This window comes from Ylistrum balloti, unplaced genomic scaffold (assembly GCF_031769215.1).
Source record: "Ylistrum balloti isolate Yb309-2 unplaced genomic scaffold, AGI_CSIRO_Ybal_v1 Utg370318, whole genome shotgun sequence".
Classification (NCBI taxonomy): domain Eukaryota; kingdom Metazoa; phylum Mollusca; class Bivalvia; order Pectinida; family Pectinidae; genus Ylistrum; species Ylistrum balloti.
The window spans coordinates 49,065-62,748 of NW_026782234.1; positions in this window are offsets into that span (position 1 = coordinate 49,065).

Here is a 13,684-nt window from a genome sequence, read left to right on the forward strand (position 1 = left end):
CTTACTCATAGCCTAGTACCCAAGTAAAGTACCAGCCCATTCATAGCCGAGTACTCCACTACATTACCAACCCACTCATAGCGGAGTACTCCTCTACATTACCAACCCACTCATAGCCAAGTACTCCACTACATTACCAACCCACTCATAGCCGAGTATTCCACTACATTACCAACCCACTCATAGCGGAGTACTCCTCTACATTACCAACCCACTCATAGCCAAGTACTCCACTACATTACCAACCCACTCATAGCCAAGTACTCCACTACATTACCAACCCACTCATAACCGATTACTCCACTACGTTACTAACCCACTCATAACCGAGTACTCCACTACATTACCAACCCACTCATAACCAAGTACTCCACTACATTACCAACTCACTCATAGCCGAGTACTCCACTACATTACCAACCCACTCATAGCCGAGTACTCCTCTACATTACCAACTCACTCATAACCGAGTACTCCACTACATTACCAACTCACTCATAGCCGAGTACTCCACTACATTACCAACCCACTCATAGCCGAGTACTCCTCTACATTACCAACCCACTCATAGCCGAGTACTCCTCTACATTACCAACTCACTCATAACCGAGTACTCCACTACATTACCAACTCACTCTTAACCAAGTACCTCACTTAACTACCAACGTAAGCATTACCAAATATCCCACAACACTATTATCTTATTCATAACTAGCTACCCTACTAAACTAATACAACCTACTCATGTTTGTAATCATGTTCCCCACCAGACTGCCAATTGACCCATAACCAAGTACCCCACTAAATTACCAACCTACCCCATAGCCAAGTTCCCCACTAAATTACCAACCTACCCCATAGCCAAGTTCCCCACTAAATTACCAACCTACCCCATAACCAAGTACCCAACTAAATTACCAACCTACCCATACCCAAGTACCCCACTAAATTACCAACCTACCCATACCCAAGTACCCCACTAAATTACCAACCTACCCATACCCAAGTACCCCACTAAATTACCAACCTACCCCATAACCAAGTACCCCACTAAATTACCAACCTACCCATACCCAAGAACCCCACTAAATTACCAACCTACCCATACCCAAGTACCCCACTGAATTACCAACCTACCCCCTAACCAAGTACCTCACTAAATTACCAACCTACCCATAACCAAGTACCCCACTAAATTACTAACCTACCCATAACCAAGTACCCCACCAAACGATCAACCTGCCCAAAATCAAGCACTCCACTAAACTATCAACATATTCATAACTGAGTACCCCACAAAATACCAACATCCCATTACCAGGTAGCTCTTCATCCATGTAATTTTAGTACAAGTTACAAGTAAGCTAGAAGTAAGATGTAAACATTCCATCTTGCTTTGACTGTATGCATCAGTTGTGAAAAATGTTTAATTAGGAAGAGAAGGAATTTTTATTAGACACTTGGGTATAATATGTTTGTGTAGACTGTGTTATTTATCTACGTGTGTATGTGTGTGCCAAATCGATGGGGTTTTTGTTATGTTGGTCCTGGAGTAAACACAGGTGTAAGAACTTTATATATTTATCTTTGTTACACTTCTGGAAACCCTATTATCATGCTGTCATTAATATGAAATTTTAATTATTGTCAGATATTTTTGTACAGGTCATTGTATATGAAATAAACTTACTACATAATACTATTGCCTTAGCTTGTGAAATCACTGGACAGCTGACATGGGAGGGCGCTGGTATTAATCTAGGAGTCCCTACCAAAGTGTGGTTAAAGAAGTTAATAAACACAAGGACCTGAGAACGTTAAGGTAAATGCAGGGACCTGAGAGCATGTTACAGGTAAACACAGCGACCTGAAAACATTTTACATGTAACCACAGGGACCTGAGAGCCTGTTACAGGAGGACAGGGACCTGAGAGTATGTTACAGGAGGCCAGGGACCTGAGTGCCTGTTACAGGAGGACAGGGACCTGAGAGTATGTTACAGGAGGACAGGGACCTGAGAGTATGTTACAGGAGGACAGGGACCTGAGAGTATGTTACAGTAGGACAGGAATCTGAGAGCATGTTACAGGAAGACAGGGACCTGGGAATATGTTACAGAAGGAGAGGGGCCTGAGAGTATGTCACAGGAGGACAAGGACATTAGAGTATGTTACGGCATACAGGGACCTGAGAGTATGTTACAGGAGGACAGGGACCTGAGAGTATGTTACAGGAGGACAGGGACCTGAGAGTATGTTACAGGAGGACAGGGACCTGAGAGCCTGTTACAGGAGGGCAGGGACCTGAGAGTATGTTACAGGAGGACAGGGACCTGAGAGTATGTTACAGGAGGACAGGGACCTGAGAGCCTGTTACAGAAGCACAGGGACCTGAGAGCCTGTTACAGGACAGGGACCTGAGAGCCTGTTACAGGAGGACAGGGACCTGAGAGTATGTAACAGGAGGACAGGAACCTGAGAGTATGTTACAGGAGGACAGGGACCTGAGAGTATGTTACAGGTAAACACAGCGACCTGATAACATTTTACATGTAACCACAGGGACCTGAGAGTATGTTACAGGTGCACAGGGACCTGAGAGCCTGTTACAGGAGCACAGGGACCTGAGAGTATGTTACAGGAGCACAGGGACCTGAGAGTATGTTACAGTAGGACAGGGACCTGAGAGCCTGTTACAGGAGGGCAGGGACCTGAGAGTATGTTACAGGAGGACAGGGACCTGAGAGTATGTTACAGGAGGACAGGGACCTGAGAGCCTGTTACAGGAGCACAGGGACCTGAGAGCCTGTTACAGGACAGGGACCTGAGAGCCTGTTACAGGAGGACAGGGACCTGAGAGTATGTTACAGGAGGACAGGAACCTGAGAGTATGTTACAGGTAAACACAGCGACCTGATAACATTTTACATGTAACCACAGGGACCTGAGAGCCTGTTACAGGAGGACAGGGACCTGAGAGTATGTTACAGGAGGACAGGGACCTGAGAGTATGTTACAGGAGGACAGGGACCTGAGAGTATGTTACAGGAGGACAGGGACCTGAGAGTATGTTACAGGAGGACAGGGACCTGATAGTATGTTACATGTAGAGCCACAGGGACCTGAGATGTTACAGGAGGACAGGGACCTGAGAGTATGTTACAGGAGGACAGGGACCTGAGAGAATGTTACAGGAGGACAGGGACCTAAGAGTATGTTACAGGAGGACAGGGACCATATGTTACAGGGACCTGAGAGTATGTTACAGGAGGACAGGGACCTGAGAGGGACCTGAGAGTATGTTACAGGAGGAATGGAACCTGAGAGTATGTTACAGGAGGACAGGGACCTTAGAGTATGTTACAGGAGGACAGGGACCTGAGAGTATGTTACAGGAGGACAGGGACCTGAGAGCCTGTTACAGGAGGACAGGGACCTGAGAGCCTGTTACAGTAGGACAGGGGTTTGAGAGTATGTTACAGGAGGACAGGAACCTGAGAGCCTGTTACAGGAGGACAGGGACCTGAGGGTATGTTACAGGAGCACAGGGACCTGAGAGACCTGAGAGCCTGTTACAGGAGGACAGGGACCTGAGAGTATGTTACAGGAGCACAGGGACCTGAGAGCCTGTTACAGGAGGACAGGGACCTGAGAGTATGTTACAGGAGGACAGGGACCTGAGAGTATGTTACAGGATTACAGGGACCTGAGAGTATGTTACAGGAGGACAGGGACCTAAGAGCATGTTACAGGAAGACAGGGACCTGAGAGCCTGTTACAGGAGCACAGGGACCTGAGAGTATGTTACAGGAGGACAGGGACCTGAGAGTATGTTACAGGAGGACAGGGACCTGAGAGTATGTTACAGGAGGACAGGGACCTGAGAGCCTGTTACAGGAGCACAGGGACATGTTGATATGTTACAGTAGGACAGGGACCTGAGAGTATGTTACAGGAGCACAGGGACCTGAGAGCATGATATAGGAGCACAGGGACCTGAGAATATGTTACAGGTGGACAAGGATCGGAGGCCAGGTTACAGGACAGGGACCTGAGAGTATATTACAGGAGCACAGGGACCTGAAAATATGTTACAGGTGCACAGAGACCTGAGAGTATGTTACAGGGACCTGAGAGTATGTTACAGTAGGACAGGGACCTGAGAATATGTTACAGGAGGACAGGGACCTAAGAGCATGTTACAGGAGGACAGGGACCTGAAAATATGTTACAGGTGCACAGAGACCTGAGGGTATGTAACAGGAGGACAGGGACCTGAGAATATGTTACAGGACCGGGACCTGAAAATATATTACAGGAGCACAGGGACCTGAGAGTATTTTACAGTAGGACAGGACCTGTTAGGACAGGGAGAGAGTATGTTACAGGACAGGACAGGGACCTGAGAGTATGTTACAGGGACAGGGACCTGAGAGGACATGTGAGAGTATGTTACAGGAGGACAGGGACCTGAGAGTATGTTACAGGAGGACAGGGACCTGAGAGTATGTTACAGGAGCACAGGGACCTGAGAGCCTGTTACAGGAGCACAGGGACCTGAGAGCCTGTTACAGGAGCACAGGGACCTGAGAGTATGTTACAGGAGGACAGGGACCTGAGAGTATGTTACAGGAGGACAGGGACCTGAGAGTATGTTACAGGAGGACAGGGACCTGAGAGTATGTTACAGGAGGACAGGGACCTGAGAGTATGTTACAGGAGCACAGGGACCTGAGAATATGTTACAGGAGGACAGGGACTGAGAGTATGTTGAGGGAGTATGTTACAGTGAGGACAGTGCACAGGACAGGGGTTTGAGAGTATGTTACAGGAGGACAGGAACCTGAGAGCCTGTTACAGGAGGACAGGGACCTGAGGGTATGTTACAGGAGCACAGGGACCTGAGAGCCTGTTACAGGAGGACAGGGACCTGAGAGTATGTTACAGGAGGACAGGGACCTGAGAGTATGTTTACAGAGCACACAGGGGAAATATATTACAGGAGCACAGGGACCTGAGAGTATGTTACAGGAGCACAGGGACCTGAGAGTATGTTACAGGAGCACAAGGACCTGTTAATATGTTACAGTAGGACAGAGACCTGAGAGTATGTTACAGTAGGACAGGGACCTGAGAGTATGTTACAGGATTACAGGGACCTGAGAGTATGTTACAGGAGGACAGGGACCTGAGAGCCTGTTACAGGAGCACAGGGACCTGAGAGTATGTTACAGGAGGACAGGGACCTGAGAGTATGTTACAGTAGGACAGGGACCTGAGAATATGTTACAGGAGCACAGGGACCTGAGAGTATGTTACAGTAGGACAGAGACCTGAGAGTATGTTACAGTAGGACAGGGACCTGAGAGTATGTTACAGGAGCACAGGGACCTGAGAGTATGTTACAGGAGCACAAGGACCTGTTAATATGTTACAGTAGGACAGGGACCTAAGAGTATGTTACAGGATTACAGGGACCTGAGAGTATGTTACAGGAGGACAGGGACCTAAGAGCATGTTACAGGAGGACAGGGATCTGAGAGCCTGTTACAGGAGCGCAGGGATCAGAGAGCATGTTACAGTAGGGCAGGGACCTGAGAGTATGTTATAGGAGGACAGGGACCTGAGAGTATGTTACAGGACAGGGACCTGAGAGTATATTATAGGAGGACAGGGACCTGAGAGTATGTTACATCTTTCTTTAGATCTTGTTTTGGCATCGTTTCAACGAGTTTGAATTAAGGATCTGTTAACATGTCAGTATAATTGGGTGAAGAAAGTAAGAACATGCGAAAAAAAAATGATATAAGCTTAAAGTTTATAGAATTTATATATGTATTCAAATAGACCTGCCACCGTAGTATGTTGTCCATCCGTTTGAAAAATTCAGGATGGATCTTTTTCAAATTTGATATGCTAGTTTCTAGTTGTGCTTCGTCCCTTGGTAACATCTTTCTTAATCTTATGGCAATTACCAATCCACAAAAATTCAAATATTACAGAATTTGACTGAGTGATATATTTCTTTGGTGGATTTGGCAAGTTAATAGATAGATAATCAAGTTGCAAAATCAGTAATGACTTAATAACATTGATTCTATCAAGTGGAGTCAAATTCCGTCTCTTCCGTACAATAAAGCCTGTTTCACATCAGCCTTACGACAGCCGTACGGGAACATTTTATTGACAAATCGCAGGACTTCGTGCGGACTACACAAGACTGCCGTACAAATTCGCAACGCCGCAGACGTCGCAAGCTGGTTTTTAAACATGCTAATTTCCTTTGCGATTTTTGGAGTTCGCACCGCAACTGTACGGTTGCCACACGTCAGCCGCATAGCTACCTTGAGATCATCGCACGTCAATCGTACGATTTTATACTTGCGTTTGTCCTGCGAAGGCTGCACGGTGATCGTACGAATGCCTTGCGTCTGGTGAAAGTCTGTCTAAAGACTGCTGCGGAACGTACGAACAACGTATAGATTCGCACGGCTGCGTCATCCCTCCTCTTTTAAAAAGTTTGTCTGTCTTGTTCGTCATCAGTCGCTGTCGAGATTTCAGGAAGAAAAGGTCATACCTCCAAAACAAAAATCTCAGAAGGGAAAGGGGAAGGATCTGGTTGCTGAACCCCCCATTGAACCCGAGACAACCGAGGTACCACCAACCCAGGATTCAGATGAAGAAGGTACGTGGTTGTACAGGAGTGACAAATATGTCTTTACTTCACAGCAAGAGAATACACTTGTGCAGTGGTTTAGCGAACATCCAGAGTTTTACCAAAAAGGTCAATCGGAGATACGCCGACAAGCAGTATAAGGACAAGCAACTAGCAATCATAGCGGCACAACTGAATGGCCCGGTAAGCTTGTAATTTACATTTACTGTGTATTTTGCTATCTTTTACCTAAGTATTAATATAATCTTGTCATAGTAAGTTTGGCTTCACGGAAAAGTAGATCGACCATGGGTAAACTGTGTGTCCACGTTGATTCCATGTTCGAATGTATCTAGAGACTTTTACGCAAAAGAAGTAGTTGTACTAGATATATATGGATTTGTTTCATGTAATTTTTTCCACAATGATAGCCAAAATGTGATATAATCCTTGGTATAATGTATTAATTCTTATTTCTTTCACAGGGGAAAAGATCATTGGATGGTTTCGCAACCAGAGAACAGCTGTCGGTAAGGTGTACAAGCACAAATCTGGACAGGCTACAGAGACGCTGACCCAGAGAAAGGCTTGGCAAGTGAAGGCATTTGCCTTTCTCTAGGAACACATTTCACCACGATCATATACTGCAGAGTCAACAGTGGTAAGCATAGAATTTATTTAAGACATAAATGTTATCATCACAACACATGTTAGATAATTATCTTCATTTTTGCAGAAAGGTGAGGAGGCCCCCTCATTATGTACCATGTTCTGCACCCTTCTCAGTTTGTCATCTATTTATTATTGATTGCATCGATGTTGTTCGAATGCATAATTGATATTGTAAATACACTGCACATTTTTCACTCTGTTTCTCCGGAAACTAAATTTGAGTATTTATGAGAAACTAATTCATTCTCTAAAATATGATAGTTTTAATTTTTGCTGTGTAACACTGTTAGTCACTGTTTCCGAAGGACTAGCATGTGACTTTTTACTGCGATAAATTATTTTTATGTTACCACCTCTGTATGTTATTGTTTACCATACACTCTAAATGTTGTTGATGATTTCCATTATCCTGTCTCATTCTGTAATTTGTTCCTTTTCGTTTTCATGTAGTTGTTGGTATACACTTACCGATGTGTGTAGCGCCCAGTATGACCTTAGTTGTCGATAGGCCGTAAACTCAATTCATTCATTCATTTGGAAAATTGTCTTGCATTAGGCTAAAATAATCGAAGTACAAAAGTATTAAGAAAATTTCCAGCTACTTAAACTCTCAATATCATTCCATATAGAACGCAGCACTTTAGTGCGGCGCTAACAATATGGTAGATATAGTAAGGATTATTGTATAATCTGATTCCTCTTTGCTTGTACAGGGATAACGCACATTCGTATTTTAACATCTGTTTAGCCGTAGGGATATGTCAGAGCGTGGGCTAGAACTAATGCCGAGGGCTCATTTCGAATGATGTTTTATACATATCCCTTTATAATATATAATGCTTTATGCCTTCAGATTCCTAATTCTGTTCGGCCTGATTCACGTGCATCGAATGACGACAGTGATGATGCTAGTGTCAACGTCTGTGATGCCTATTCTGAGAGCGGTTCCTCAGTCGTCGGACCGAAATCTTCAGCCTTACCAATTGAAAAGAAGAGGGCCCGGCGTGTAGACGAAGCACTCCATTGACTATCTTAGTCGGCCACGTCCTGCTGAACACATTACAGAACAGGTGTTTCAAAATACTTTATTTTGGCTCATACAAATATTTGTACGATTTATACAAGCCAGTGGGGGTAGACATGTTCAAAGAATCAAATGGGACTCAGCTTTCATCATTGGCACCGCAAAGCCAGTAACAAAATCTCATGTACAGAACTACCCCTGGCCACACCATTAGAATTATCAGGTCGACTCGCAGCTATACCAGCCACAACAACAGAGTTACATTCAGAATTTTACACCACAGTTCCAATCGAGACAGACGCAGAATAGTATCCAGCCGTTCTCACAATCTAAACAAAGTCCATCACTATCGATTCCGAGTACCCCACCAGCTGTACTTCCAGGGGGAACACAACTGTCTCAAGTCTCCAAAGTTCGCCATCGTTGGAAGCATCACAGGTTTTCAATTTTTTTTCTTCAATTGAATTTTTTATTACCAAATGCACACTGCATATAGGCATATAATAATTTTCATAATGATCAAAACAAATACATGTCATGTACAATGGCGGAGAACATATTACATTATTTAGATTCGATTCTCTACAATTCATGAAAAAGCACCAAAAAATACAATGTGGGAAAATTTATTTTTCTTAAGTCACAGAACTCACCAATTCATGAGAAAATACAATGTTGGGAAATAAAAGAAGATTTTTCTTGAGTAACAGAACACATTGAGGCATGACTTAACTGGTCAGCTTATTGTGAAATAACAAGACCTCACTTATAATACATCTAGCAGAAGACAAACCAATTACAGTTATATTACATACTTAAATCTAAAATAAAACACTGTATACCATAGTCACATTATTGAGTAACAATAGCATGAAATACAGCTTATATGTCATATTAAACGATTTCTAAAGACTGTTGCTTGGATCAAGTACTTACTTTTACAAGACAAAAGCTCTACCAATTTAAACACAGATGGACGAATACGATAGTATGGTTTAATAAAAGACGTTCTTAATTCTGAATATACCGCACAAACAAGAATGAAGTGAAACTCATCTTCAACATCTCTTTTGTCACATAAAGTACATAATCTCTGATTACGAGGCACCGCCTTGTACCTGCCTGGACATCGACCAAGTTCAAAATACACCATGGCGTTATTAACTGATTTTCTAACGCCCAATAAGGTTTTCAAAAACAACAAATGTATATTTTCAATCTGTGGTGCAGGACTATGTCCCCATACTTCACCTCCGTAATTCACAATACATGATATATAAGTATCAAATAATGCTAATTTGGTCATTTCGTTCAATATAAATCTTTTCACTTTCCTACAAAGAAGAAAATACGCTTTCCTCCCTTGCATAGCAATATTATTCAATGCAACACTAAATTTACCATTGTAATTAAATACCAATCCTAAAGTAACAGAACTGGTCTACCACTTCTATAACTTTACCATCAAACAACCACTTCTCGTTTGGATATAGACGTTTATTTTTCCTAAAAACAACTATTTTTGTTTTGTCTACATTAACATCTAATTTCCAATGTCGAGAATAAGTGTTTAAGAAATCCAACATATTTTGGAGGTCAACTACGTCCTCAGAAAACAATACCGTGTCATCGGCGTACATAATTAAAAACAAATTAATTAGCTGCAAATAATAACTTTGACATTTTGTATTAATCACTTAAATCATGCATAGGTGATAATTTACCATGAAGCTTTACACATGCCTTAACACTCTCGTATATAGATTTTATAACATTGAACATCCGTCCTCCTACTCCTGATTTCCACAACTTGAACCACAATTGGTCATGAAATATACTATCAAAAGCCTTTCTATAGTCTACAAAGGCACAATAAAGCCTTTAATTACTTTGTAGTGTTTTGGTAATCAAGGTATTAAGTACAAAAATGGCGTCTCTGGTACCACTTCCGGGCTTGAAACCAAACTGAGCGTCTGTAATTACATTCTTTCGCTCCACCTAAGCATTCGTCTATTCAAGATTGAAGTAAATAACTTGGCAATATGACTTAGAGGGGTGATTCACCTATAATTATTTATATTGTTTTTATCACCCTTTTTATGTAAGGGAATAATCACTCCTTGTGCCCAAGCTTTAGGAAATTATCCTACTTGTAACATAGAATTAAACAATTTCTGGAAAACTGGTGCAAAAACATCGGTATACTCAATAAAATATTCATTAATGACATTATCTTGGCCAGCAGATTTACCTTTCGATGACCCTTTAATTGAAACTACTATTTCTTCAAGACTGAAATCATCCTCAAGCTCATGTATAACAGACGCGTTTAAGATAATCACGGGTTAATAAACGGCTTCTGCTGCGCCTGAGGCCGTTTTGGCCCGGTGTACGTGCTATTGGTCCTGAGGACTTAAATACCAATACGGCATGAGGCCCCACAGAAGCTGTGTACCTAACTGTTTATTGCATATGTAGATATTTTCCTATACATTTAAAGTTTTGAAGCTATAGTGTTATTGGGCTTGTTTCAATGAACGTCACAATTTTGGGAAAAGTTATTGGAAAGAGTTGTATGCTTGTGTCCTTTTGACGACATTGACTTCGTTTTTTTCTTTGTTTTAATAACGGTCAGCGTCTTATTTGATGTTTATCGGGGACAAAACGGAGGAAGGCTAGTAACTTCTATTGGTCCGGAGCCCAATCTCGTTTTGGATATTTTGCCATTCCCATCGTTAATATTTAGAGTAACATATGTAACAAAGGTCATTTATTTACTGTCGGACAAGAAATGACGCTATATTTTGCTTCTAGGTTAATATTTACTCAAATGTGTAACAGTTTATGTATGAAAAGCATTTGAATAGCTGATTATGTTTTGCGATCCATTCATTTATGCACGCAGTTAATAGCACAGTAAGACTCCGTTCTTTATGACAAATTCTTTTGTCTCTGAATTAAGTAGATAAAGTAGTAGGACTTTGCATAGATTGGGCTGGTACTGGTTAAAAATCCAGGTATGTGGTTTGTTGACCTGTCCCTAATGCAATGACCTAAAGGCATGTTTTGATTCAGAGCGGATACTCAGATGAGACCTACACGTTACGTTTAATTTTGCAGTTGTCGGAGTTCAGCATTTCTGTGGGGACCAAAGATCAGATAATGTCGAGAGGTCAGATGTTCAGAACTAATCAGTGATGTCAGCGGCGAGTGTTTTGACGACAGCAAATAGTGTCATTGTGTTTCAGCAAAAGATTGCAGTTACTTTACATGTGCTCGTATGTAAACTCTTGATTAGTGATTAGGGTCAAATCAGTACATAATGTCGAAAGATGAGTAATAGGCAGTGATGTAGGCGGTGCTAACTTGGACGGCAGCAAGTAGTGTTACAGTAATACTGCGTAACATACATGTACAATTGCATGTTTACATGAGACTCGAAATAAAGATTGTTTTGTGAACTGAACCCTTTGAATTCTTATACGATACTGAATCATAAACGCTCAACATGGAACTTACTACGAATATCACTGACAACTGATACACAGAACAAACACAGTATTTCACTTATATATCAGATATCATGACGCAAATAATACGCAGTAGTCTTTATATATAATCTCATCCTGCCATGGCACCCTTCCCCTTTTGAAATAGGCACACAGATAGTCCCTCTGTGTCTGTGCTTCTCGTGTTACAAGAGGTCCTCTGTGCTGCTGACCATCCAGAAGCTGGGCACCATGACGCCAAGCACCGGGTACAACGTTACCGTGCTCATCCTCCTGATCAACGTCGGGTAGTTGGAGGGCTGGAGCCCTATTTCGCATCCAGTTGTGTAACGTTAATGTTCCCTGGGCTATGTTGGGGGCACTTGGAACACTGCATTGTAAAGTCGTTAGTAAACACCGCCATCGGTGTGCCAAGATGCCGAAGGCGTTCTCAACAACACGTCTGGCCCGGGACTGTCGATAGTTGAACACCCTCTGGTCATTTGTCATCCCACTCATTGCGTATGGCTTCATAAGCCATGTTCGTAACGGGAATGCATTATCTCCTAATATGAAATACGGGATAGCTTGGTCATCTTGCGGGAGGGGCTCGGCCGGTGAAAAACGGATTGTGTTGTCCTCAAGAGCGGCTCGTAAGGAACACTCATTGAAAATGCCAGCATCAGACGCTTGCCCACAGAAACTTGTATTCGGCATTTACCAAACCCAACTACACCATGTACCGGAATCCTTTGTAGTTACAGAAATCACTCCCAGAGAGACGTGGCTTCGAAACGGCGATATGTTTTAAGTCAATGGCACCACACGCATGATGAAAGTTCCACCGATTGCCGAACGCCTGTGCCACTTCACGCCACTGATCTGGGCTAGGATGCAGAGTGAAAACTTCCTCTTTATACTCGTCATATATCGCTCGACACACCTCAGGAACAAAGCGGGAGATAGTGTTCTGGGCTACTCTGAATGCGCACTGTAAAGACTTATAACTCATCCCGGTGGCCAGAAAGCGCAGAGTTATCACTAACTTCTCTCCGGACTCAATAGATCCACGACCCCTGAAATTGGAAAAATACAACAAATGTAAAAGTTTAAGGGCCCTTAATGCAATTTGGCATTTGCAAAGAACATGAATCTAGCTCAGTCGTGGTATAAAGACGCGTCTGATTAGGATCCATATTGTTTGCTATTGTGATAGCAAAATGAAATATAAAATACATCATCTCTGTACATATATACATGTATATATATCTAAAATGCAATATATTTATTGGAAACTTAAGAGGTAGTCAAATGTTTAACTTGCCTGTTGGACTTGGTGATATGAGGACCAACTCATAGAAGTAGCTCGGCAAACATGTTCGAGCTCATTCTTATGTAGCTCAGGTAATCCCCGTCGAACACCCTTTCCATCTCCTGAAAGAGTGTGTGATAGTGGCCAAACAGCCGACGCCGCTCCAACCATGGCTTCACCCACAGACGTCTCTGTTGGGCTCTTCCGCGTTGACGCTCACGAACAAGCACTAAACAAATAGCGTCGTCCCGTTCTTCATCCGCGAGTATCCTGTTTATTGCTGCAATATGCAACCTTTGTGTCTGGATAGCCATAGTTAACTCCGTGAAGGCCTGCTGCAGAATGAGGCTGTTGCTGCATACCATGGTGTATATATACTGAGAGGAAAAAGAAACGCAATTAGGAATTTCCAGGTCAACTACGGGAAATAGAAAAGGGTTTTAGAATGTAATTATGGTGTAACTGGAAGATAGTTGACCATCTACGAGAATTTCATTCGTGTACGTTAAGTAAACCTTTCAAATTTGACGTTGT